Below are 23,144 nucleotides of genomic sequence, written 5' to 3' on the forward strand. Positions count from 1 at the left end.
AAAGAGAGAGAGAGAGAGAGAGAGAGAGAGAGAGAGAGAGAGAGAGAGAGAGAGAGAGAGAGAGAGAGAGAGAGAGAGAGAGAGAGAGAGAGAGAGAGAGAGAGAGAGAGAGAGAGAGAGTCTTCGTTTTAAAAGTAAATTTAGGTTATGAAGGACAGGGAAAAAAGGTCAGGGAAAAAACACTTGATTTATTTCCCTGCTGGACGTTCCTCTTAAGCTTAACCCGGATATTGCCTTCCCGTTTTCCTTTACTGTGTCGCTCCGTTTTCTATTTCTCGTTTTCTTTCTTGTTTTCTGTGGTTCTTTTCGTCTTTATTTCATGTATTATTTCAAATTCAACGGGTCATGTTTTTTTGTTTTTGTTTTGCCATTTAGCAGTTTTTCGTCTTCTTAGTAAATCAGATGTCGTTTTCTTCCTTGTTTTCTTACGTTTTCTGTGATTCTTTTCGTCTCTATTTCATGTATTCTTTAAAATTCAACGGGTCGTGTGATTTTTTTTCCATTTTACAGTGTTTAGTCTTCTTAGTAAATCAGTTGTCGTTCTTTTCCTTGTTTTCTTACGTTTTCTGTGATTCTTTTCGTCTTTATTTCATGTATTCTTTAAAATTCAACGGGTCGTATTTTTTTTTTCATTTAGCAGTTCGTCTTCTTGATAGATCAATTGTTATGTACAGCTTTCCTTTGTTGTTCTCTTCCTCTCTCATATTTCTTCGGCCTCAAGTCCATCTACAAACAAAACTATTAATCTTATTCAGTTTGTTTTCCACTTTATAATTCAGTTTGCAGGTTCAGTATAGGTTTTCGTTCCTTTCTTTATCTGATTTTCTCTCTCTCCAAACACAAATAATAGACAAAACTATTAATCTATTCCCTTTTCTTTTCTATTCCTTGTCTACTTCGTCATTCAGGGGGTAGGTAGAGTGTCCTTCCCTTTTATTTCTTATTCCCTTTCACCTCTCATCTCTGTTTCCGTTTACAAACCTTATCTGGCAAAGGTGTAATTTTTTTCCTTTTTTCTCATTTATTCGTCCACTTCGTCGTTCCGTGGGTAGGTAGAGTGTCCTTCCCTATTCTTTCTTATTCCTTTTACCTCTTTTCTCTGTTTCCGTTTACAAACCTTATCTGGCAAAGGTGTACATTTTTTCCTTTTTTCTCATTTATTCGTCCACTTCGTCGTTCCGTAGGTAGGTAGTGTCCTTCCCTTATCTTTCTTGTTCCTTTATCTCTTATCTCTGTTTCCGTTTACAAACCTTATCTGGCAAAGGTGTAATTTTTTTCCTTTTTTTTCTCATTTATTCGTCCATTTCCTCATTCCGTGGGTAGGTAGAGTGTCCTTCCCTTATCTTTCTTGTTCCTTTTACCTCTTTTCTCTGTTTCCGTTTACAAACCTTATCTGGCAAAGGTGTACATTTTTTTCCTTTTTTTCTCATTTCCTCGTCCATTTCATCATTCCGTGGGTAGGTAGAGTGTCATTCCCTTATCTTTTTTGTTCCTTTATCTCTTATCTCTGTTTCCGTTTATAAACCTTATCTGGCGAAGCTGTTAATTGTTTCCTTTTCTTTCTTATTTCCTCGTCCATTTCATCATTCAGAGTGTAGGTTGCATATAGGTTCCCGTTTCTTTATTTCTTTTTCCTCTGATCTCTTTTACCGTCAACAAACCTCTATCTAGCATACCGATATATCTATACCTTTTTCTCTTTCATTTCTTCTCCCACTTTATCTTTGAGTGGGCAGGCAGCGTAGAGGTTCTCGTTTCTTACTTTCTTTCTCCTCTGATCTCATTTTCCGTCAACAAACCTCTGTCTAGCATACCTATATATCAATGCCCTTTCCTCGTTCATTTCTTCTCCCTCTTCATCATTCCGTGGGTAGGCAGCGTAGAGGTTCTCGTTTCTTACTTTCTTTCTCTTCTGATCTCATTTTCCGTCAACAAACCTCTATCTAGCATACCTATATATCTATGCCTTTTCCTCTTTCATTTCTTCTCCCACTTCATCATTCCGTGGGTAGGTAGCGTATAGATTTTCGTTCCCTTCTCTGTCTGTCTTTCTGCATCTCCAAGCAAATATATCAGATAAAACTATTAATCTATTCCTTTTCCCTCTGATTTCCTCGTCCACTTCATCATCCCGTGGGTAGGCAGCGTATAGGTTACCGTTTCTTTCTTATCTGTTTTCCAGCGTCGCCAAACACACAAGTATCTGGGAAAACTTTATATCTCGGGGCCAAATATTTCTCCTCGATCGACCGCCACAGATAAATTTGCATACACACACGCGCCCTGGACATTCCTCTTGCTTTAATGTACCAGGGGAAGAGAGAGAGAGAGAGAGAGAGAGAGAGAGAGAGAGAGAGAGAGAGAGAGAGAGAGAGAGAGAGAGAGAGAGAGAGAGAGAGAGAGAGAGAGAGAGAGAGAGAGAGAGAGAGAGAGAGAGAGAGAGAGAGAGAGAGAGAGAGAGAGAGAGAGAGAGAGAGAGAGAGAGAGAGAGAGAGAGAGATAGCCACCATATATTTCTGCTGAAGGTTCTGTCTTTAATTTAAGTGCGAGTTTAATGATCCGAAAACAGACTCAAGAAGAAGAAGAAGAAGAAGAAGAAGAAGAAGAAGAAGAAGAAGAAGAAGAGGAGGAGGAAGAGGAGTTTTTGTTTTCTCTTCAAATTTAAGTTCGGAGGAAATATCTCACCTGACTTTACCTGAACCTTTACCTGTGTTGTTGTGGGTCACGTATTGGTGGAGTATAAGGATGTGTTTTTGCTATTTTGTTTTTCTGATTTTTCTTATTGCGTTTGTCCTTATTGTTTTTTATCTGGTTTTGTTTATTGATTTTTTATTGTTTTTTATTTAGTTTTATTTTGTTTATGTTTTTTCAATTTCGTGTTTTTTTTATATCAGTTTTCTTATCTAGTTTTTATTTTTGTCGTTTTTCAGTCATTTCTTATTTTCCTGTTTCCTTTTTCTTTCATATATCTGATTTCATATTTGTTTGCTTCTTTTTTTGGTATTAGCTATTTTCTTTTTTTCTTTTTTTTTCTTTTGTTTTTTCTCAACCATTTGCTTGCTTTTCCTATTTCCTCTCTTCATATTTTTCCTTTTTTTTTTCCTTATTTTTGAATTACTTTTTTTTTCTATATTCATTCTCTCATTAATATATTTCTTATTTTCTTACTTTTCAACCATTTTATTTTCTTTCTTATTTATTTTCTTATTTCACAATCATTCCTTTCCCTGGGTGTCGTTTCTCGTCTCTTTCTACCTTGACCTTTCTTTTCTCTCTCTCTCTCTCTCTCTCTCTCTCTCTCTCTCTCTCTCTCTCTCTCTCTCTCTCTGCAAGTGACAGATAGACAAACAGACACAGACAGACAAACAAACGGACATACTATACGCCTAAGGACACGAGGGAGAAGTGTTTGAACCTCCCCACTGACGCAACACAACAACAACAACAACAACAACAACAACAACGACAAGGGGTCAGTCCTCCTCTCCATCTCCCTTCCTCCTGAACAAATCTCTGAGTGAAATCTTTCCCGAGCCTTTTTCCGTATTGGGTCTTTCTTTTATCTATATTTTTGTTGTTGCGTTTATTGTTCTGGCGTACGTGTTGAGGAATTTGTTTAGAGCTGTTGATGTTTGTTTCTATGTTTGTTGGTTAGCGTTGTAAAGATGGGAATTCGGTGTTTTTTATGTATCTTTATTGATATTTTGGTTTGTGTTTTTTTTCATCCTTCTCATTCTTCATTTCTCCTCATGTTATCGTTGTTTTTACTGTTTTTCTCATTTTTGTATTTCTCCATTTCGTATGTTATTCTTATTTTCCTTTTTTTTCCATTTTTCTCATTCTTCATTTTTGTTACTCTTTTTAATTTTTTTTTCATTTTCCTCATTCATCATTTCTTTTCATGTTACCCTATATTTTTACTGTTTTATTTACATTCTTTTTCTTCATTTCTTCTCGATACCTTTTTCATTTTTCTCATTCTCATTCTTCATTTTTCCCTTTTTTTCATTCTTTTCATTCTTCATTCCTTCTTTTGTTACCTTACTTTACTTTCGATCTTTTCATTATTAATTTATTTTCATTTCTCTTACCTTTTCTTTACTGTTTTTTTTCATATTGCAGTAGTAGTAGTAGTAGTAGTAGTAGTAGTAGTAGTAGTAGTAGTAGTAGTAGTAGTAGTAGTGGTAGTAGCAGTAGTAGTAGTAGTAGTAGTAGAAACACCAGTATATTGATAACGGTGAAGATACCCTCCCTCCTTCCTTCCCATCATTTTAATATCAGCACTGGACCTTTCTGGCGCGGCTCGTATCTCATTTGTTATTACCTCCAGAATCTTGCTCCTCTTTTCTATAATATTGGCGAGGCTCTCCTTCAGTAGTGCTCCCTTCAGTATGGCGCACGGGGTGGTGGTGGTGGTGGGGGTGGTGGTTATGAACTGACTGTGCTGCCCCCTATGAACCCAAGCCAGGAATTGAGGTAAAGAGAAAGAGGTCATTGCGTTAAGAGGGACGTATATTTCTTCAGACGCTTTCGGCTCTCACAACTATTTCCAAAGGGCCATTGATGAAAGTGAAGAAAAATAATATAAGTAGACAGTCCAGTAGATATGTCAGTAGGTAGGTAGGTAGAGAGATGGATAGATGGATACATGGATAGATTTATAGATAGATAGGTTGATATAGTTGGTAGATAAATGAATATGTAAATAGAGAGCTTAGTGATAAGAGACTGAACCGGAAAACAAAATAATTGGATAGACTGTTTGGTGAATATGTTGGTTGATAGGAAAGTAGGAAGATAGATAGATAGATAGATAGATAGATAGATAGATAGAGAGAGAGAGAGAGAGAGAGAGAGCGCACACACACACACACACACACACACACACACACACACACACACACACAAGAAAGCTTCCCAGTAGAGACACAGTTTGTATAATACGGCGATGTTTTGCGTCACGACTTGACTCTTCCCCGCCAAGTTGCAACCTCGTAAGGGGAAAAAAAAGTCGCGATATCTTGTCTTCGTTTTATTTATTTATTTTTTTTATTTATTTTTACTGTACCGTTCGTTTTCATCCCCCTCCTCCTCTTCCTCCTCTTTCCTCTCCCTCTTTACCCCTCACCACTACTACCAACAACAGTAACAACAACAACAATGACAACAACAACTTCATTTCCTCTCATCTCCTCTCTCTCCTCTTCCTCCTCTTTCTCCTTCTATCCTCCTCTTCCTTCTTCATCTCCCTGTATTGTCGTCCTCCTCCTCCTCTTTCTTCTCCTCCCGATATCCTCCTCTGTCTTCGCTTCCTACCCTCCTCCTCCTCCTCCTCCTCCTCTTTCTTCACTTCCCGTTTTTCCTCATTTCTGTTCCCTTCCTCATGTTGAATTTAAGACCACAATGTTGCCTTTCTCTTCCTTTTTCCTCCCTGCTTTTAACAAACTCCTATTTTGTCTGTGTTTTCTCCTTTTTCTCTTACTCTGTCTCCTTCTACCTCTCTTTGTCCAATCTCCTCTCCTATGTTGAATTTAGGCCCACAATGTTGCCTTCCTTTTCCTTTTTTTTCCTGGCTTTCAACAAACTCCTATTTTGTCTTTTTTTCCCTTTTCTCTTTCTCTTTCTCCTCCTACTTCTCTTCGTCCAATCTCCTCTCCTATGTTGAATTTAAGCCCACAATGTTGCCTTTCTCTTCCTTTTCTCCCGGCTTTTAACAAACTCCTATTTTCCTTCCTTTTTCTCCTCTTTCTCTTACTCTTTCTCCTCCTACTTCTCTTCGTCCAATCTCGTTTTATTTACCCTCTTCTTCCTTTCCTCTTTCACTTTCTATCACCCTCTTCAGCGACTTTCTTCTCCACCCTCTCTCTTTGTCTAACCTTCAGCTTCCGACCCCATCTTCACACCATCTACTTTCCCGTTCATTTTTCCCCATATATTATTTCTCCCCCTCCTCACCTTGCTTGACGCTTCTCCCATATCAGCCTTACACGGAACTCCCTCTCTCTCTTTTCTTCCTACTGTTCCATACTTTATTTATTCCCTTTTCTCTCCACTTCCTCTTGCATATTCTGTCCACCTCCTTTCTCCTCCTCTCCTTCCTTGCTTCCTTTTTGTTCTTCCTCTTTTTGCTTTTGCTTTTCTCTCCCCTTCATCTTTTGTTCCTCCTCCTCCTCTTCCTCTTCGTCATAACCATCTTCTCTCTCCCCTCCAAAGTCTCTTCCTCCTCCTCCTCTTCTTCGTCTTACTTCTTCTCCTCCTCCGCTTTTTTCTCCACCTCATTCATCTCCACCACAACTCTCACATACATTAGAGATTTATATTATAGAGATAGATAAAGAGAGAAAGAGATAAAGATAGAGGATCCACCAATAAAAAGGGATATTTAAGTGGGTGGACTCACTTCACTTAATTAAAACTGTCCAAAAAGGAGAGTATATTTTTGTGGCCCGTGACGGTTTGAAAGTCCCGCTCGGTTCCTATTTGTTTGTGTGTGAAGAGAAAGGCTTTAAAAATGGATTAGGTGGTGATGTTTGTGATTAACTGTATTTGCGGTATAGTAGACAGAACAAACAAGGGCTGAACACACAAACACACACACAAACACAAGCACACTACTACACTGTTTTTGTAATGAGAACGGTAGAACGGCAGAAAAGATATATGTAAAAAAAATAGTCGTTTGATTCGGTAAATAGTTTGTTGGTTACCTGTGACGTTGATGATTTAGAAGAATGTCTGATGGATAATTTTTTTTCTTTCTTGAGTTGTATCATGAAGTAGTGAATAACTAATAAATAATCAATGCTGTGGTTAGTTGTTTAGTTAGCTGGTTAATTGGTTAATGAGTCTGTCTAGTTAATGAGTTACTTGAAGGCCTAATTGACTGACTGACTCTGAATAATTAACTGACTGAGTGACTACCTAACTAGCTGATGTGAGTAAATGACTGTAAACTAATTAGATATGTTGTGTGACTTACTGACTGGCTAATTGAGTGAGTGATTAACTAAATGTCTTAATAATAATTGACTGACAGACTGAATGAGTGATTAACTGAATGACTAAAAATCTGACTGAGTGACTGAGTAAATGCATAATATGAATGTATGAATCAGTATAGTTAAGGGTTTATTTCAGTAAGAGCAAACTCGAGTGGCTGAGTTAGTGGTTGAGTTAGTGAGTGATGGAGTGAGGAAGTTCGCTTGTTAGTCCACCCAGTTAGCGGGTCACGCCGAAGTTTTGTCGCGGCCCACACTTAACTTGTCTCCGGCGATGGAATTTAAGAGGATGACCTGTTTTCTTTTTTCTTTATTGTTCTTGATCAGGGAAGTGTTGAGGAGATGAAAGTAATGGAGAGTGCAATGCTACGGACAGACAGAGACAGGCAGACAGGTGGATAGGCAGACAGGTAAACAAATAGAAACAGACACACACAGATATTGACAGACGGAGAGACAGACAGACAGACAGACAGACAGACAGAAAGACAGACAGGTGAATAGGTAGACAGGTAAACAAATAGAAAGAGACAGACACACACAGATATAGACAGACGGAGAGACAGACAGACAGACAGATAGATAGAGAGATAGATAGACAGACAGACAGACAGACAGACAGACAGACAGACATGGGGACACACACATATATAGACAGACGGACACACAGATAGACAGACAGACAGACAGACAGACAGACAGACAGACATACACACACACACACACACACACACACACACACACACACACACACACACACACACACACACACACGAATGCAAATACGTCCTCAACAACGCTCGTAAAACTTTTCTCATTGTCTTCATTTGTTATGGCGTTTGTTTGTTTGTTTGTTTGTTCAGTCAATCAATATTCATCTATCTATTTATCTTCCTTTCTTCGTGTATAGATCCACCTTCATCTATCTAACTATCTATCTATATCAGTCTAATACTTATGTTATCTATGTATATTTATTTATCTTTCATCTCTCTCTATCTGTTTATCTATGTATCTATCTATCTATCTGTCTGTCTATTAATCAATATCTATACCTGTCTTCCTCTCCTCTTTTAAATATCAACTTCCATTTATTTTTTTATTTCATTACCTGCATCAATAAATCCAGCCATCTATCTATCTATCAATCTATCTATCTATCTATCTACTTCTCCCTCCAGCAATCTATCTCTATAATATTAACACCCGTGCTTTGTTTTAGTCGTTTGAGCAGCGGATGAACGTAATTTGCGAGCGATGGTGAAGCAATACGAGTGGCCGTGGAACATTGTAATACGCCTCATTCATACACATAATAACACGCTGTACAGTCAGTCATCAGCGCCCCCCTGGCTGATGTATCGATGTATGTATGAGTTGGTGTATATGTATGTATGTATGTGTCTGTCTGTCTGTGTGTGTGTGTGTGTGTGTGTGTGTGTGTGTGTGTGTGTGTGTGTGTGTGTATTTTGGAGTGGACGGCTGGAGTCTAACTCTTATCCTTGTCTGCCTGTCTGTTTATCTGTCTGTCTGTATATATGTATGTATGTATGTATGAAGTTTAATTGAGAAGTCGAAGGATAGCAAAATGTGATGTAATGTGTTCAGGCTAGGTTAGGTTAAGTTAGGTTAGGTTAGGTTAGGTTAGGTTAGGAAAAAGTAGCATAAAATAAAAGAAAATGTAGTTAAAATGAAAGGGTATGCAGAAAAAGTAGTAGTAGTAGTAGAAGTAGTAGTAGTAGTTGTAGTAGTGTGGTAGCATGAGTAGTATTAGTAGTAATAAAATAATTTCGTTTAATAGTTACAGTCCCTTTAATTTAACAGCTCCACCGTCAACAACAATAGTGGTAGCAAAAACAACAACAAAATTAATAGCGAAAACAATAATAACATCATCATCATCATCAGTAGTCATAGCAAAAACATCAGTAGTCATCAGTAATAGTCATCAGTTGTAGTCATCAGTATTAGTCATCAATAGTTATCAGTAGTCATCAATAGCAGTCATCAGTAGTAGTCATCAGTGGTTATCAGTAGTCGTCAGTAGTAGTCATCAGTAGTCATCAATAGTTATCAGTAGTCATCAGTAGTCATCAGTAGTAGTCATCAGTAGTCATCAGTAGTTATCAGTAGTCATCAGTAGTTATCAGTAGCCGCCAGTGGTCATCAGTAGTCATCAGTGGTCATCAGTAGTCATCAGTGGTCATCAGTAGTCATCAGTGGTCATCAGTAGTCATCAGTAGTCATCAGTAGAAATCATCAGCATTCACCAGAAACATCATCAGCAGTCATAGCAGAAGCAGAAGCAACAACAACATCGCCAGCGGCAAGTACAGTATTGGTAGTGTTGAGGCATCGTATCTCGGACCCACACTCGAGGCTCTCCGCCGTCTACACACCTGAACACCCTAATTAATTATGCAAACACCTGCCCGAGCGCGCGAGCGGCTGGCTGGTCGGTTCTCCTCCTCCCCCACCCCGACACAGGCTCTCTCTCCACCCTCAAGCCACTCTTATTGTATTTTTCTTTTCCTTCTTTGATATATAGTTTAGTGTAATGCATTAGACTCAAACCAGCCAAGAGAACACACTGGATTTCATTGTAGGTCAACGACTTTTTTGACACATTCACGTCATTGGCGTTGTCAGAAAATCATTGCATTGAATCTCTTTGAATGGCTTCCGTAGACTATTTTAAAGCATTTGATTCTTATAAATTGACCTATCTTTCGGCCGCTCCGCTGAACGGTTTTTATAGGAGCAGTGAGTAGCGGGCTTTTTTTTTCATTTTTGTTTCCTATTTTTTTTTGCCTTTTTCTGTTTCCTCTGCCGTAAAAAAAAAGAATCAGCGTGTTTGTAGAGAACACTAAGAACCGAACAAATAGGAATGGAGAGACGAGAGTAGAAACGAGAATCAAGCATCATGGATTAGAAAGCAGGCCAAGGCTGAAGATGATTTAACGACTAAGACTGAGAAGTGGACTTGGGCAGATCATATCATACGTATATCTAATAAAAGACGGGCAACGAAGGTAATAGAATAGCGACCCATAAATTACAGAAGGCAACACGAAGAGAGAACCAGGTGGAAAGATGAAATTAGAGCATGAAACGAAGTAGAATGAAGCAAAGTAACCTCAAACAGAAAACAACATTGGGAAAAGCCTCTATCCCGCGGTGAACGATACAAAAATGGCCATAGAAGATAATAATGATGACAGTTACGATAGACCAGGTATCATTAACCCATATTCAACTGACAGTACTAACGCGCTCTCCTTTTCTTCCGCGCCGTTTAACCTCATCATAAGCGGGCGATCGGGCTGGCGGAGGGGCGGAGGGGCGATGCGACTACCGATGGGGTGACTGATGCCAGGTCTGAATCACACCCCGCCACAAATACCGCCCGTTGATAGCGTCCCAGGGTTGGCGGGGGGGAAATAACATGTCCGGAGATTGAAACTGGCGATAGTGATCGTGGGGAGATAGCGGGAGTGAAGAAAAATGACCCACGAACCGAAATAACAATGAAAATAATACAGATATATGTAAAGAAGTGAACCTAAGCAGAAAAACAGTAAATGAGGAAGAAGATTGAAACCAGCGATAGCGATTGGCGGGAGATTGCGGGAGTGAAGAAAAATGACCCACGAAGCGAAATAACGATGAAAATAATGCAGCGATATGAAGCAGAGTGAGCCTAAGTAATAGAAACAGTGAATAATGGAAAAAAGAGGTGGAAAATATAGGTCTGAAACTGATATTATGTAGTTACTGAAGGATTAGATTACTCGATATTGAGTCTAGTGTTAACGAAAAAAATTTGACATCTATTTGAAACGAAGTTAAATTAATTAGAAGAAAAAGAAAAGGCAGAAAAAGCAAGAGATGAAAAATACTGAAGCTGGAACGTGAAAAAAAGAGGTGGAAAATATAGGTCTGAAACTGATATTATGTAGTTACTGAAGAATTAGATTACTCGATATTGAGTCTAGTGTTAACGATAAAAATATGACATCTATTTGAAACGAAGTAAAATTAATTAGAAGAAAAAGAAAAGGAACAAAAAGGGAGAGACGAAAAATATTGAAGCTGGAACGTGATATTATGTATTTATTGAAGGTTTATATTGCTCAAGTGATAACGATAACACAACTAGACCAATGATAAACGGAATTACTAAGGAGAAAAAACAATAAATCCATGAATGATAGATAAAATATAAATAACAAAATAAAAAAAATTGACGTCTGAAGGATTAACTTGATCGAAACTGAGTCTGCTGTTAACGATACAAAAAATAATCCAAATGTTAAACGAAATAAAACGAAGTAAGAAAACAATAAATGCACGAATTATAAACGAAATGATAATAAAAGAGCGGTATAAATAATAGAAGTCGGAAACTGATCGTATGTAATTATTGAGGGATTAGATTGCTCGAAATTGAATCTATGCAGTGAAAGTTATGAAACCTGATGACGTTCAAATAGTAGCGTGTGTGTGTGTGTGTGTGTGTGTGTGTGTGTGTGTGTGTGTGTGTGTGATAGATAGATAATTTAAATAGATAGAAGGGGATAGATAGACAGATGGAAGTAGGGGAAAGAGAATATCATGGGAAATAAAAAAAAAACTAGATAGATAGATAAATAGACAGAAAAAGAGAGATCAGGAGTAATATATATAAAGTGTGGATAAATGCGAGTGTTTGAGATAGACAGAATTACATAGATAGATTAATAGCGATTGATAGATAGAGAAATCACATCATGGGTAAAAAAAAGAAACTCGATAGAGGAATATAGAGATGATAACAGAGGTAATGAAAAAGACTGGATAGATAGATAGAAAGTTAAATAAAAGAGAGAAAAGGAGATGAAAAAAAATAATATCAGGGTCAATAGAAAAAAAACCCTTGACTGATAGTTGGATAAATAGGTTAATAGGAGAAGAAGAAAGAAAAAGACTATCAAGGGTAATGAAAGACCAGATAAATAGAAGGATAGACAGATGAATAAAGAGAGAAGGAGAGAAAGAGGTGAAATATTAGGAGTAACCAAAAAAACCTCGATATATAGAGAGATAAAGAGAGATATAAATAAGGATAATAAACAAACCGTGGATAAAATGTAAATAAATATAGATAAAGAGATAAATAAAGAGAGAAGAAGGAGAACGAGGTGAAATATCAGAAGTAATAAATAAAAAAAAAATCGACTTTGCATAGAGATAAATGGAAGAAAAAAAGGGAGGAGAGAAAAGTGGAGACAAGGAGGAAAAGGAAGGGAGAAAAGGAAGGGAGAGAAAGGAAAAGATAAGGAGGGAAGGGAAGGGAAGGAAGGAAAGAGGGGAAGGAAAGAAAGGTAAATATCAGGAAGATAAGGAAGGAAGGAAGAGAAGGGAAAGAAAGGAAAAGATAAGGAGGATAAGAAAGGAAAGGAAGAGAAGGGAAAGAAAGGTAAATGAAAGGAGGAAAAGGAAGGAAGGGAAGGGAAAGAAAGGTAAATATAAGGAAGATAAGGAAGGAAGGAAGAGAAGGGAAAGAAATGTAACCAAAAAGAGGAAAACGAAGGAAGGAATGGGAAAGAAAGATAAAGACAAGGAGGGAAGGGAAAGAAGGAACGAAGTGGATTTAAAACTGAAGTAATAACAATGGAAGAAGAAGAAGAAGAAGAAGAAAAGGAGAATAAACTATGTATAAACTCTGCATAAATATCACATCTTCAGTAGCCTCATAACGATGCGCGCCGCCCCAGCTGAGCCTCGGTAGCGCCATCTGTGGGCAGGTTGGCGCAGGCGGGGGCGTTGATGGGGCAGCCAAATATTTTAATTATCCATATGCATTTTCTCTCTCGCGCTCTCTCTCTCTCACTCACGTTTTTTTTTTATTATTGCAACTTTTAAAGGCCGCAACAAAAATTAGTTTATGTTGAAAAAATTGCCTTGTTAGTGATTTCATTCTCACTTTCTTTTTTTCTATCTCCATTTATGTATCTTTTTTTAACTTCTTTTCTTTGTTTTCTTACTATTTCCTTTCTTTCGTTGTTTATTTCCTTTTTTTTCCTCTCACTCTTGTTTCTCATTCATTCTTTCTCCTTTGTTTTCTCTTTCTCTTTTATTCTTTATTTCTTCTTCCTTCATTCTTATTTTTTTTTTCTCTTTCTCTCCATCGATATCTTTTAATTTTTCTTGTTCAACTTTATTTTTTATTCTAATCCGCTCACTTTCCTTCTCTTCCTTCCCTTCTCTTTATTCTTTTTCCCTTTTTTCCCTTTCTTTCATCTTCTCTCTTCACTGTTTATGACGTAACCAAATCACTGGACGTAGTCTATCTTGATTTCCAGAAAGCGTTTGATAAAGTCCCGCATCATAAATTACTTTACAAATTAAAACAAATAGGTATTGACGGTCAGGTAAACCAATGGATCGCGAATTGGTTGAGCAACAGACAACAAAGAGTAGTGATTGACGGATTTAACTCAGAGTGGGCGCCTGTCACTAGTGGCGTCCCTCAGGGCTCGGTTCTTGGCCCAGTGCTCTTCATTATTTACATCAACGACGTGGATGTTGGACTCAATAACCGCATTAGTAAATTTGCAGACGACACAAAGATTGGTAACTCGGTTCTCACTGACGAAGACAGGCAAAGCCTCCAAGAGGATTTGCACAAAATTTCAGCTTGGTCGGATAGATGGGAGATGCCCTTTAACGTAGACAAGTGCCAGGTCCTTCAAGTTGGAACGAGGAATAAAAAGTTTGATTACGAAATGCGCGGCGTTAAACTCAAAAGCGTTCAATGCGTCAAGGACTTGGGGGTCAAAATCGCGTCAAACCTCAAATTCTCACAGCAATGCATCGATGCAGCAAATAAAGCGAACAGAATGTTGGGCTTCATTAAAAGAAACTTTTATTTAAGAATAAAGATGTAATACTCCCGCTCTACAACAGTTTAGTCAGACCCCACTTGGAATATGCGGTACAGTTTTGGTCTCCTCACCATGCAAAGGATATTGCTAAATTAGAAGGTGTTCAGCGTCGGGCAACGAAAATTATCCCTTCCTTGCGCAACAAATCCTACGAAGAAAGGCTTTCTACCCTTAACATGTTCTCTCTTGAGAAACGTCGCCTCCGAGGAAAACTGATCGAATGTTTTAAAATACTTAATGGTTTCACGAATGTAGACAGATCAACATTGTTTATGATCGATGACACTTTGCGCACGAGGAACAATGGCGTAAAACTCAGATGTAGACAAGTAAATTCAGACTGCACCAAATTTTTCTTCACCAACGTTGTAGTGCGAGAATGGAATAAGCTCCCATCATCAGTGGTCCAGTGTAACACGATTGACTCCTTCAAAAATAAGCTCGACCGTCACTTCCTTCAACTTAATATCAACTAGAGTAGAAATGCAACGTTTTGGAGTCTTCTGATTAATGTAAAATCACTTAGGTTTAAGGACAGACCACCAAGTCTGGACCATGGGGTCTGTGTGGTCTGATTTTCTATGTAAATCTATGTAAATCTCTCTCCTGAAAATGTTAACGAATTCATCATCATCATCATCTTCATCATCATCACCATCATCATCATCTTCATCATCATCATCATCATCATCATCATCAACGTCATCATCATCATCACCAATGGCTATGATGTCGACACTAACTATTTTTTTATTATTCTATTTTTTCCCGACCAAACGAATATTAAACTTTTTTTTCATAACTTTGAGTGCGTTTGTCTTTGATGCGAGTCTGTGTGTGTGATATTATATAAGGCAATTATTCACAACTACATTCTCCCCTTTTTTTTTGGCATTTTTTCTTCATTCATTCGCGTTCAAGTTTATATTTTTGTAATTTTCCATTTTTTTTTCATGTTATTTTTTTGTCATTTGCCATTTTTGTATTTTATATGAATGCACCTGTTTTCTTTCTAACGTAAAATAGCCGTCACTGAATTGATTAAGGTAGGATAGTTTAGACAGACAGACAGACAGAGACAGACAGACAGACCCCTCTCCCACACAAGCACACACAAGCACACACTTTTCTTACTCTTTTTCCTCCAATTTCTCCTTTTTCTTCTTGTCTTCATTTTCCCTCTTCTTCTTCTTCTTCTTCTTCTTCTTCTTCTTCTTCTTCTTCCTTTCTTTTTCCCTCCACCTCCCTTCCCTTCCTTCCTTCCCTTTCCTTCCCTTCCCTTCCCTTCTCATCTCCACCGTTCTCTTCTCCCTTATATTTTCTTCTTCCATTTGGGATAACAGAACGCACACACATACACACACACCCTCTTCCCTCCCTCACACACATACACAAACACATACACAAACACACACAACCTCCTCCCCCCCCTCCCCCCCCATACACAAGCACACAACAAATCATTATCGTTTAAGTGCTAATTCATAATAGTGTGAAAGGTGAAAATTAGAACGGAATTAGCCATGAATTATTACCTGTCGCCTGCGTCTGCTTGCTATTACAGGTGGAAAGATTTACCGCTCTGTACGGGCCTGTGACAAATGCCTTAGTTCCCCTGGCCAGTGCGGTTTGGTTCGGTCTCCACAGCTTTAATAGTACTCTCGGGTGTTGGTCTGTTCTTTTGATGGGATGATTTCGTGTGGTGAATGGCTGGCGTATGAATGGGTTGAGAGAAATATAAAGAGATAAAGAATGTGATGAGTAATGAAGAGAGGATTGAAATTAAGAACCGGAAATATAGTGAAAAGGAGACAAGAGGAAAGAAGGTTATTTTTAGTGAGGGTGTGTGGTGTTACTTGCGTCTATACTTTTAGGTAACACAGTTTGGTTTCATATTGTTTTTAGATTTTCTTTTTAGACGGTTCTGTTTCAATATTTTTCTAGGTTTTCTTTTCTAATTTTCGTTCATTAATCTTTTCCTCTCTCTTAACTTTATGCATTATTACATTAAACTATTTTTTTCTTTAACCTTTTACATCTCAACATTACCATTTTGATCTTTTTTTGTCATTTTTTACCAATTCTAAAAACAATAACATCTAAGCTGGTTTTTCGTGTTCGTTAAATTCCCACAAAAATAAATCATCTTCACGATTACATCTCATAATATACGATTAATTCTTTACCTTTTTTAAATCCACCTTTACGAGTTATACATATTTCTTCCATTTCCAAGGTATTTAAATCTTCAAACTTAATCTTTTTAAAATATATACCTCTCGAGTCAGGTATAATTAATTTAGCTTGTGTATGTTTTATAATATTTATGAGTCTCCAAAAAGATTATGAACCCTTATATTAAAGCACATAGCGGGGGGATAATTAAGAGGCAAAAGCAGGTGAGAGGGAGAGATAGAGAGAGAGAGAGAGAGAAGATGACAGGTAGATCAGGAGAGAGCCGGAGATGAGCCAGATAGATGAAGATAGAGGAGAGAGAGAGAGAGAGAGAGAGAGAGAGAGAGAGAGAGAGAGAGAGAGAGAGAGAGAGAGAGAGAGAGAGAGAGAGAGAGAGAGAGAGAGAGAGAGAGAGAGAGAGAGAGAGAGAAATATAAAAGGGAAGAGAAAAAGAGAGGCCATAGGAAAAGGAAAGGACAATAGAATAAGAAAAGAGAAGAGAGAAAAAAGAGAAAAATAAAAGAGAATAGAGAAAGATAAAAGAGAATAGAGAAGAGAAGAGAGAAATCTAAAAGAGAAGAGAAAAAGAGAGACAAGAGAGAAAAAACAAAAGAGAATTACAGAAAGAAGAGTGGAAAAGAGAAGCGAAAGAGAGGAAACAGGAAACAGAGAAAGAGATAAAGAGATAAAAGAGAGAAAAATAAAAGAATATAGAAAGGAAGAGAAAAGATAAGAGAAGATAGAGAGAAACACATATCCTAAAAACACATACACACAAACTCTTAACAGCAATAGGAAGCCTGACAATATACTTTTGACATAGAGAAAAGTTCCTAACCTCACTCGCCTCTGTATCGTGCCAATCTACCGTACTAAGAGCTTAAATATGTCTTATAATTACCGTACTGAGGTGGCAAACGCTTAAGAGGAGGAGGAGGAGGAGGAAGAGGAGGGGCAAAAATGAAACGATAATGACCCTAGTAAGTGATAACAAGAGGGAGGAAGAGAATAAAGGAGATTAGAGAACGGTTTAGATGAAGAGGGAAGGAGAAAATGGGAGGAGGAAAAAGAGGAGCGAATTAAGAGAGGAAGGAAAACAAGAAAGTAGCAAAGAAGGAAGGAAGAAGTAGAAAAAAAAAAATCAAGAAGAGGAGGTCGAAGAGGAAGAGGAGGAAGAGGAAGAGGAAGAAGAAGAACAAAAAGAAGAAGAGAAAGCATTGGAAGCATAAGTTGGAGAAAGAGGAACAACAAAAAGAACAACAAGCATAAAATGGGGAAATAGAAGAAGAAGAAGAAGAAGAAGAAGAAGAAGAAGAAGAAGAAGAAGAAGATGAAAATGGAGAAAGAGAAGATGAACAAGGAGAAAAAAGTATAAGAAACATAATAAGCATAAGAAACATTAGATGGAGAAAGAGGAACAAGAAGGAGGAGCAACTTAGAATGGATAAAGAAGAAGAAGAAGAAGAAGAAGAAGAAGAAGAAGAAGAAGAAGAAGAAGAGGAGGAGGACGAAGAATCATAATATAGAGACATAATTTGGCTTTCAAGGTGTGATAAAAATGCCGCTATTACGACCAGCCCCTCCCTAAAAGCACCCACTTATATTTCCCTTCCCGGGCTAACAAAACGGCCCCCTCCCAGTCCCTCTTCGCTTGGTAACGAGGCGAAGGCGATACAAGATGGGCCGCGGCGTAGCTTAGTCTAATCGATCCGTCGGTAGTTAATAGCGCTGAGGATGCAAAGGAACGAGGAAAGAGAGATATTTAAGCGTAGAATCGATTTGGTGTTATGGACGACGGAAATGAGAACGCCCGAGGATTGGGATAAGGAGAAGGAAGGTAGAAAATTGCTTAGTAAACTTGGTCGTAATGTAAAATCGTTCCTTAGTCTTCCTTAGTAGCGTTATGGACAAAGCAATGAAGGAGAGAAAGGTGGAAGATTCCATAACGAAGATCCTTTTAAAGTAACGTTATGGAGAAAAGAAAAGCCATGAAGGAGAGGAACGTAGAAGATTACATAGCGAACATCATTATACAGTAACGTTATGGACGGGGAAAGCAATGAAGGAGAGGAACGTAGAAGATAGCATAGCGAACATCATTATATAGTAGCGTTATGGATAAAAGAAAAGCCATGAAGGAGAGGAACATAGAAGATTACATAGCGAACATCATTATAAAGTAGTGTTTTGGACTGAGAAAGCAATCAAGGAGAGGAAGGTTGAAGATAGCATAGCGAACATCATTATATAGTAGCGTTATGGACAAAGCCATGAAGGAGAGGAACGTTGAAGATAGCACAGCGAACATCATTTTAAAGTAGCGTTATGTATAAAAGAAAAGCAATGAAAAAGATGAAGATTGAAGATTGCTTACCTAACATCGTTATATAATCTAATCGGTCCATAGGTTCTTCAATATTGACTTTAGGATGCGGAGATGATGAGGAAGAAAGCGATTACGTAGAGATAAAATTAAAAGCGAACATCATAATGACTCCTTTCCACTACTTCTTTTAGTGCTTTGTGATAAGGAAATAAGGAAGAAGTAGAGAAAGGCAGAAAGGAGACAGTCGGAAACCATAATACAAAACCGTTCTTTCAATTCTTCTTTAGCACTGTGATAAATAAATAAAGAAGAGGTAGATTAAGGTAGATAAGTGATAGCCGGAGATCATGATATAAAACCGTTCCCTAAATTTTCTCTTTCTTCCTTTCTGTGATAAGGAATTGAGTGCCGAGAAAACGAACACGCAAGGAAGGCAGAATAATATAAGACAGACCCCATTCTACTCCATTACAGATCAGTAGATTTCCTTTACGTCCAAGAAAGAAGGACATGAGAAAGCGAGGAGAATGAGAGCGATAAGAGAAAGTAGTAAGTGGGAGATGGGAAAGTATTAGCTGTTTGGAGATAGGTGACTTGAAGGAAATGAAAGGATGAAAAGAAATAGAAGATAAGGGAGTTTTAACGTCTACGAAGGAATGATATGACAAAGGGAAGAGAATGAGAGAGCTAAGAGAAAGTAGAATGTGGGTAATGAATATGTATTGGATGTTTGGAGATAGGTGACTAGAAGGGTATGAAAGGAAGAGGAGAAATAGAAGATAAGGGAGTTTTCGGAAGAGACATAAAATAAGGAAATGGGATGTTTGGAGATAGGTGACTAGAAGGGTATGAAAGGAAGAGAAGAAATAGAAGATAAGGGAGTTTTCGGAAGAGACAGAAAAGAAGGAGAGGAGAGAGCAAATAGATGAGAAAAGTAGAATGTGGAAGATGGAAAAGTATTAGATGTTTGGAGATAGAATATGACTTGAAAGGTATGAGAGAAAGAGAAGAAATAAGAGAAGAGAAGGAAGTTTTCAGAAGAGGAAACTCAATGATAAGATGAAAAAAAAACAGGAGTAATAAAGTTTTCAAAAGGGAGATAATGAGAACGAAGACTGGAAATAAAGAATAACAGGACAAAAAAAAGAATAACGAAGAAATAGAAGACAAAAGAGATTCAAAAAAGGAAAACTGGTGATGGGAGTAAAGAATGGAAATAAGAATGTTTAAAAAGAGGAAGACAACGTGGAAGAAGACAAAGGAATGAAGAAGAGAAACTCAGAAAGGGTAAAAAGTAATGAAGTTAAGGAGTAAGAATATTTTGAAAAGGCTGATAATATAGAAGAAAATAAGATTGGAAAAGAAAGGCAGCCAAGGAGTCAAGATGAGAGAACAAGACATAGATGTGTTAGGAAGAAAAAAAAAGACAGAAGAAAACGTGACGGGAAGAACCTTAGGGAAATGTGACTGAGTGAAGTTAGGTGTGACGTGGGTGAGTGGAGAGAAGGAAGAGGAATCGGGGAATGGGAGAGGCGGAGGAAAGAGGAACAGGGGAGGGAAAGAAAGAGGAGGATCAACGCCTTTCGAAGAGGAGGTTTGGGGAAAGACATGAAGAGGAGGAAAACACTTCGAGAGGAAAGAAGAGATAGGGAGATAGATATATAGAGATAGATGGAGAGATTGAGAGAGAGAGAGAGGCACTTAATTTCCTCAAGGAGATATAACTAGTCGCTTTGATCTCTCTCTCTCTCTCTCTCGGGACTGCTAACACACTGCGGTATCATTTCCTTGCCTCTCACCTCCTCCTCCTCCTCCTCCTCCTCCTCCTCCTCCTCCTTTACCTGTTACCTAATTCCCCTTGAAAGATTATAAGATTTACCTTTTTTTTTTTACCTTTTCCTTTTTTGTAACTTTTTATAATCACTGAAATCCATCCTTTTTTCCCTTTCACAACTTTACCGATATAAATAAATGTTGAATATTAAATGTCTTGATCATACGATGGAGCATTTCAGCTTACTCTTTTCTTTCTCTTTATTTTTATTTTGTTTGTAAGTCGTTGAAGTATTCAGGGTAGAGAGGCGTAAGGGTTGAAATAAATAGTGAAGTAAGTTTTAATTATGATGATGTGTCTTAAATCGTAATTGTAATAGCGAAAGTTAATGAGGTTTTAATTATTTTATCTTCTATGCCTTGTTTCTGCTCCGTCAAACTCACTAAATTATCATGACGTGTGGGAGGCAAAGGATTTTTAATGAGCATAAAAAAAAGAGGAATAAGGAGGCAGGATTATGCAGCATCTATGGAAAGAAAAGATAAAGAGAGAGAGAGAGAGAGAGAGAGAGAGAGAGAGAGAGCAAGTGGAAACAGTTGACAAGGCAGAAAACACACACACACACACACACACACACACACACACACACACACACACACACACACACTCACTGACAGGAACGAGTAGAATTTAAAATGTGTGTGTGTTTGTTTACGTTTTTTTTTTTTGTGTGTGACTGGTTTTAGAGGAAGAGGAATAGGCACAGTAGTAGTAGTAGTAGTAGTAGTAGTAGTAATAGCAGTAGTAGTAGCAGTAGTTGTAGTAGTAGTAGTAGTAATAGTAGTAGTAGTAGTAGTAATAGTAGTAGTAGTAGTTGTAATAGTAGTAGTAATAGTAGTAGTAGTTGTAGTAGTAGTAGTAATAGTAGTAGTAGTAGTAGTAGTAGTAGTAGTAAGAGTAGGAATAATAAGAGTAGGAATATGAGGAAGAGGAGTAGGAGGAGAAGTAGTAGGAGTAAGAATAGAAGTGGAGGAGGAGCAGGAGGTAAGGGAGGAGGAGGAGGAGGAGGAATAGGAGTAGGAGAAGGAGGAGGAGGAGGAGGAGGAGGAGGATGGGGATAGGGAGAGAACAGAACATGTCAGGGAGTAATTTCTAAAAACAACACGCCTTTCCACTTTCCATTACCCGACTGGCGCGACGGACGAGAGAAAAACAAAAGAAGAATGTGAAAAAAATAGACAGCATCAGTTGAACCTTTTACACTTTGGTGGATAATTTGAGGGAAAAAAACGTTATATACTCAATAATGTAGAACCAACATGATAACTATTTTAGCTAGGAAAGAAAATAGAATAAAATGTTTGTAGAAATTGTTTTAGGAATAATAAACCATATCGATTACTATTTTAGCTAAGAAAGAAAATAGAAAAAAATGTTTGTAATAATTGTTTTAGGAATAATAAACCATATCGATTAATATTTTAGCTAAGAAAGAAAATAGAAAAAAAGGTTGTAATAATTGTTTTAAGAATAATAAACCATATCGATTAATATTTTAGCTAAGAAAGAAAATAGAAAAAAAAGGTTGTAATAATTGTTTTAAGAATAATAAACCATATCGATTACTATTTTAGCTTAGAAAGAAAATAGAAAAAAATGTTTGTAGAAATTGTTTTAAGAATAATAAACAGTATCACTCATATAATAAAGATGAAAAATTGGAATACTGATCGTTTGGGGGACCTATAACAGCTAAATGGGAAACTTAAAGGTGAATATATGGAGATAAAACGCTATCTAATGTAAAAAAAGTAAAAATGACGCTTCAAAGGTAGATATTGTATGAGGATGGTAGTCTCAAACGCTTCCACCTCTTTCAACATTTATTTCCGAAGGCCACTAAGGAGATTAATCGTTTTCTCATAAGTGTTTTTCACATTCATAGTGCAGCAGCCTTGTCAAACTACCACTATGATCACAGTACTACTCATGAAGATACCCAAAATCTCTACGAAAGCCTTATGAAATGTGAGTGTAAGCCTCGAAAATGTGAATAAAAAATAAGTTAAGAGAAAATAAATACCCACAACTACGAAATTCTTATCAAATGTGGGTGTCTATGCCTCGAAATGCTAATAAGAAATATATTAATGAGAGAGTAAATAAGAATATGACTCTAGGAACACACCACAATGAAATAACTAACCTAACCTAACCTAACCCCCTCTATTGGCAGCTAACCTAACCTAACCCCCTCTATTGGCAGCTAACCTAACCTAACCCCCTCTATTGGCAGCTAACCTAACCTAACCCCCTCTATTGGCAGCTAACCTAACGTAACCCCCTCTATTGGCAACTAACCTAACCTAACCCCCTCTATCGGCAACTCTCGTAACCTCACACACTGCTTTAGTCCTTCCCCTCACATTCGGTGGCGGTAAATCAGGTGGAAATTTTTCGAGTCAACTTTCCCGCGTCTTTTGGGTTGGCTAACTAATCAGAAACGTGAGTTATGGGCTTGTGATATCAATTAAGGCTTCGGAAAATGCCTTGAATGATGGATGGAGAGAGGGGGAGAGGGGAGAAAAAGAATTAGGAAGATGGTTTGAAGAAGAAAGGGTATAGAAGAAGGGTAGGAGAAAGATGTTAAAGGTGAAGGAATGAAAGAGGAACTGAAAAAAAAGAGGAGATAAATGTGGAAAGAAGAGAGGGAGGAGGTGGAAGGGAGGGAGTGCATTGAAGAGGAGTGAGCATAAAAGTTAAAGATGAAGGAATGGAGGAAGAACAGAAAAAAGGAGGAGAAAGGTGGAAAGATAGATGGAGAGAAAGGGAGGGAAAGAAAGAGGGGGAAAGTAAAGTGTAGAGCATGAATGTAGAAAGTGAATCAAAGAAAAGGTGGAAAGAAAGACTAGGAGGGAAGGAGAGAGGAAAAAAATATTGACAGG

Source organism: Eriocheir sinensis, chromosome 22 (genome assembly GCF_024679095.1).
Source record: "Eriocheir sinensis breed Jianghai 21 chromosome 22, ASM2467909v1, whole genome shotgun sequence".
In the NCBI taxonomy this organism is placed as follows: Eukaryota; Metazoa; Arthropoda; class Malacostraca; order Decapoda; family Varunidae; genus Eriocheir; species Eriocheir sinensis.